Source organism: Macaca thibetana, chromosome 10 (assembly GCF_024542745.1).
Source record: "Macaca thibetana thibetana isolate TM-01 chromosome 10, ASM2454274v1, whole genome shotgun sequence".
Classification (NCBI taxonomy): domain Eukaryota; kingdom Metazoa; phylum Chordata; class Mammalia; order Primates; family Cercopithecidae; genus Macaca; species Macaca thibetana.
Genome location: NC_065587.1, coordinates 75497985 through 75503984, shown reverse-complemented (window position 1 = coordinate 75503984; position 6000 = coordinate 75497985).

The window sequence follows — 6000 nt, the reverse complement described above, 5'->3', positions numbered from 1 at the left end:
CATCCAGCAGGCCTCCTAAAACACAAGATTTAAATAAGATCTAAAATCCTATAATAGCCAAACTGTCCAGGTTTCAATAACAAATCACCGGTTATACCAAGAACCAGGAAGAACTCAAACTAATGATAAAAGGCAATCATCAGATGCTGCCCTAAGATTAGACGAATTTTAAAGCAGCCACCATAAATTTGCTTCCATGAGCATCTCACTCAGCTTTGAAATAAATTAAAGAATAGCAAATATCAGCAAAAGAAGAGAAGATCTAAAGAAGAATCAAATGGAACTTTCAAAATAATTGACATGAGTAACTCAATGATGGGCTCAAAAATAGAATGAAGAAGACAGAGGAAAGAATCCGTGAACTAGAATAAAACAATAGAAATTACCCAATTCAAAGATCAGAGAGAAAGCAGAGTGGAAAAAAAAAGTGAACAGTTTCAGGTCTATGTGGGACTATCACAAAAGATCTTGTCATCAGTCCCAGAAGGAAAGGAGAAATAAAAGATGAGGCTTAAAAAGTATCAAAAATGAAATGGCAAAAGATTTTCTAAATATGGTGGAAAAAATAGCCTATAGACTCAAGAATATGAATGAACCTCAAACAAACAAACAAAAAAAGGGCAAAGAAAACAATTCCAAGACACACTGTGGCCAAACCTCTGAAAACTAAGGACAAAGAAAATCTTGAAAGCAGCCAGAGAGGGGTAAAACAATTCAAATGACAGTGTATTTCTCATCAGAAACCATGGAAGCCAGAAGGAAGTGGCACAATATTTTTGAAATTCTTTGAGAACATAATAATCACCTGAGAATCCTATACCCAGTTCCTAATGAAGAATATCTAACATCTTTTAAAAAGTACCTCTGGCTAACATCATATGTAGTGATGAAAGACTAAATGATTTCCACATAGGATTAAGAACAAGGCAAGGATGTCCACTTTCATCACTGCTGTTCAACCCACTGGAATTTCTAGCCAGTGCAATTGACAAGAAAAGGAAACAAAAGGAATACAGATTGGAAAGGAAGAAATAAAACTCTCCTATTTGCAGATGACATTATGATGTAAATAGAAAATTCCATAAAATCTACAAAATCACTTCTAGACCTAATAAATTCAACGAGTTCGCAAGATACAAGGTCAGCATCCAATAATCAATTGTATTTCTATATATTAGCAATTAACACGTTGAAACAAATTTAAAATACAATACTATGTAAAAATCATTAAAAGAGAGAGAGAGATAAAATACTTAGTTGCAAATCTAAGAAAAAATATGGATAGGATTTCGATACTGAGGACTACAAAATGCTGATGAAAGAAATTAAAAAATTAGAAATAAATGGAGAGACAAAATGTTCATGTATTCAAATACTCAATGGAGTAAAAATATCAGTTCTCCCCAGACTGATATACAGGTTTAACAAAATTCCAACAAAAACCTAGTATGGTATTTTTGTAGATACAGGTGAGATTATTCTGAAATGTATATGGAAAGGCAAAAGAACTAGGATAACTAAAACTATTCTATAAAAGAAGAAAGTGGGGGGAATCACTGTACCTTATTTCAAGACATACATAGCAATAGTTGTGAAAATGTATAATACTATTGTATTGATAGATTGCTTGATTAATTGTAGAGACAGGGTCTCACTTTGTTGCACAGGCTGGTTTCAAACTCCTGGGCTTGAACAAACCTCCTGCCTGGGTCTCCCAACATGCTGGGGCTACAGGTGTGAGCCACCACACCTGGCTGAAAATGTATGGTATTAGCAAACAAATTGACATATAGATCAATAAAAGAGAATAGAGAACCCCAAAACAGCCCCACTTCAATATGAAAAACTGATTTTTGACAATGTTACAAAAACAATTCAATGAAAGAAGAATCTTTTTTTCTCAACTAATGATGCTGGAGTAATTGAATATCCCTAGCCAAAAAAAAAAAAAACAAAAACCTACACCTTACATGTTATACAGATATTAACTCAAAATGGATCAGGATCATAGATTTAAATGTAAATTCATAAAATTTTTAGAAAAATCATGGAAAAAAGCCTTTAAGGCCTAGAACTTGGTGAAGAGTTTTCAGACATGACACCAAAAGCAGAATCCATAAATGAAAAATTGATCATTTGATCCCATCAAAAATAAAAAAAAATGGAAAAAACATTTGTAAAAGATCCTATTCAGATGCAAAAAGGCAAGCTACAGACTGAGAGAGAAAATATTTGCAAACCACATATCTGAGAATAGATTCCTATCTAGATTATATAAAGGAGTCTTAAAACTCATCGTTAAAAGTAAGCGATCCAATTAGAAAATGACAAAAAAAAATTGAGACATTTTATTGAAGGAAGTGGCAAATAAGCACGAGGAAATATGTTCGACATCATCAGGCGTTAGGAAAATGGATATTAAGAACACAAGCTACACAACTTCTGGTATAGTTAAAATAAATAGTTACAACACCAAATGCTGACAAGGATACAGAGACACTGAGTCTCATACATTGCTGGTGATAGTAAAATGGTACTGCGGGAAAGTGTATGACGTTTTGTTAACAAAACCCAAAATGATATTACCTTATGACCAAGCAGTTGCACACTTGAGCATTTATTTCAGAGAAATTAAAACTTACATCCACACCAAAACCTGATTGGTCACAGAAGCTTTAGAACCATGTTTGTTCATAGTAGCTTTATTCATAATAGCCAAAAACTGGAATCAGATCAAATAGATGCTCTTCACAAGGTGAATGACTGAATAAACTATGATACATCCATATCATAGAATAAAAGGAATGAACTACTGATACGTGCAACAACCTGAATACATATCAAGGGCATTATGCTGAGTGAAAAAAAAAAAAAAAAAAAAGCCCATCTGAAAAGATCATACACTGTATGATTTCATTTATATAATATTTTCTAAATGACAAAATTATAGACCTGGGGAAAAGATTAGTGGTTGCAGAGGGTTAGGGACGTTGGAGAAGAAGGGAGTGGGAATGCTTATTAGGGAGTAGCACTAAAGTGTAAAATAGATCTCTGTGATAATGGAACACCTTGATTGCAGTGATGCTTACACAAATCTAAACACGTGATTAATGCCATAGAAATAGACACAATTGGGCCGGGCGCAGTGGCTCAAGCCTGTAATCCCAGCACTTTGGGAGGCCGAGACGGGTGGATCACGAGGTCAGGAGATCGAGACCATCCTGGCTAACACGGTGAAACCCTGTCTCTGCTAAAAATACAAAAAACTAGCCGGGCGAGGTGGTGGGCGCCTGTAGTCCCAGCTACTTGGGAGGCTGAGGCAGGAGAATGGCGTGAACCTGGGAGGCGGAGCTTGCAGTGAGCTGAGATTCGGCCACTGCACTCCAGCCTGGGCGACAGAGCGGGACTCTGTCTCAAAAAAAAAAAAAAAAAAAAGAAATAGACACAATTGTACCACTGTCAAATTCCAGCATTTGCTATTGTCCTATAATGATACAAGATATAACCATTGGGGGAAATTGTATGAAAGGTACACAGGAATCTCTACTGATTTCAAGATTAAAAATTAAAAAGAAAAACTGCCTACTTCTACTTCCACCTTCTTTTTTCTAGTTTCAACTGAGAAAAGCCAGTCTTTCCTCCAAGTATTCTGAATCCATCTCCTCCAAACCTCTCAGATACTTGGATCTATTTGAAATACTTTTCTTCCCCTGTTATCGTCAACCTTTCTCTTTTTTAGGAGATAGTTATGAATTAATATCTCACATTAAACAAACATGCACTCGTACACAAACTTCCGTCAAAATGCTGCCTTATCACTTTGCTATATTTGCAGACAAATGTCTTCAAAGAATTGTCCATGCTCACTGTCTCAGTATTTTCACTCTTCACCTTTTATAACCTGGCTCCTGCTCAAAGCTCTAATGGCTCACTTAAATCAAGGTCACAAACCCCTGTTCTTACTGGAGATGTCAGTAGCACTCAATATTGTGACTCTGTCCTCCTTTGTGAACAAGTCCTCAAAGTTTTCATGGTACCACACTCTCTAGGTTTCCCTTTGTTCTTCAGGCCACCTCTTTTCAGCCTTTTTTCACTTCTACTTCCTCTATTGACCTCTAAATGTCAAAATTCCTCAGTGTTTGGTCGAAGCCCCTTTTCCTTTTTCTTTCCTATTTCATTCCCATGTCTTTGGTACTGATATGCTAATAACTTCCAAATTTCCATTTCCAACCTAGGAGTCTCCTCTGAGTTCATCTCATGTACCCACTGCCTACTTGACAATACCATTTGCATATTTCCCAAACATCTCAAATTCAACATGTCCAAACTGAACTCATGATGTTTCCCCAGCATCATGTTCTTCCTCCATGCTTCCCCTCCCGAAATTATGACAGCTGAAATTGTGATAGCATTCATTGTGATCACTAGTCACTAAGTAGCTCAAATGTAAAAAATCTTAAAAATTACTTTTAGTTCTTTCTTTTCTTTCCTTGACATGTCTAGTCCATCAGCCAGTAATGTCAAATATACCTCTAAAGAAGATCTCAAATCCACTCACTTCTCTTCCTCTTCCCTACCACAAATCTAATACAAACACCGTCTTTTCTAAGCTGGAATGCTGCAAATAGCTTATGAATTAGTTATTTCCTAAGTAACAATTTATCACAAGTGTAGTGACTTAAAATATAATAGCATTTTTTTTTTTTTTTTTTTTTTTTTGAGATGGAGTTTCACTCTGTCACCCAAGCTGGAGTGCAGTGGAGCAATCTTGGCTCGCTGCAACCTCTGCCTTCCAGGTTCAAGTGATTCTTCTGCATCAGTCTCTTGAGTAGCTGGGACTACAGGCATGCACCACCATGCCCAGCTAATTTTTTTTTTTTTTTTTTTTTATGCTGTTAGTGGAGACGCATTTTTGCCATGTTGGCCAGACTGGTCTCGAGCTCCTGACCTCAAGTGATCCACCCACCTTGGCCTCCCAGAGTGCTAGGATTACAGTCATGACCCACTGCACCTCGCCAAAATAACATAAATTTGTTATCTCACAGTTTCCATGGGCAGAAGTCTAGGTGTGGCCGCTGGTACTTCTGCTCAGGTCTCACAGGCTGAAATGAATGTGTTGACTGGGGCTGTCAGCTTCATCTGGGGACCAAGGTCCTCTTCCTTGTTAACATCTATTTCCTCGTGACTGAGGTCTCTGCTTCCTTTGGTAGCTCCTGGCCAGGGACCAGTGTCAGTTCCCAGAGGCTACTCACGGTTCCTAGCCACATGGCCCGCATGGTTACTTCACAGTGTGGCTCTTTGCTTTCTCCCAGGCCAGTAGGAGTACTCTCTCTGCCTGTTTACTTTCTTTTAAATATCTCACCTGGTGAGGCGAGGTTACGCAGGATAATCTCCTTCTGATTAACTCAAAGTCAACTAATTGCCTCCCATCGTATTTACAGGTCAGCTGTTCTCAAAGGGAAGGGTTCTATAGAGTGCATACACCAGAGAGCAGAAATCTTGAAGGCCGGCTCAAAATTATTCCTACTGCAGTCTCCTAATCATTCTCCATTTCTCCTTTCCTATTCAATCTATTCTCCACAGGCAGTCATGGTACCTTTAAAAAAAATTCATTACATCTCATTTCACCCTTGTTTCATACGCTTTCAATAACTTTCCGGCAGATTTAGAATAGCAGAGTGATATATGAGCTCTGCTTACCTTCTGGTCTTATTTGATTCTGCTCTTCATGATCAAGATGCTCCTCCTGCCATGGCCTTCTCCCTCTTCCTCGCTGACATCAAACTATTTCACTCCATAACATTTTGGGGGCACTCGGAGGCCTGGAATGCTCCCTTCTGCCTACCTTCGCATATCCAAACTTTTGGCTCAGCAGGTCTCCGTAGGTCTCTGTCTCTTCCATGAACTTCCAGCTTGATGACTTCCTCAGAGGGATCATCCTAAATAGGTACCTGGTATTTTCTAGCCCAGTGCCCTGATTCCTTTACAGCACATTGTATT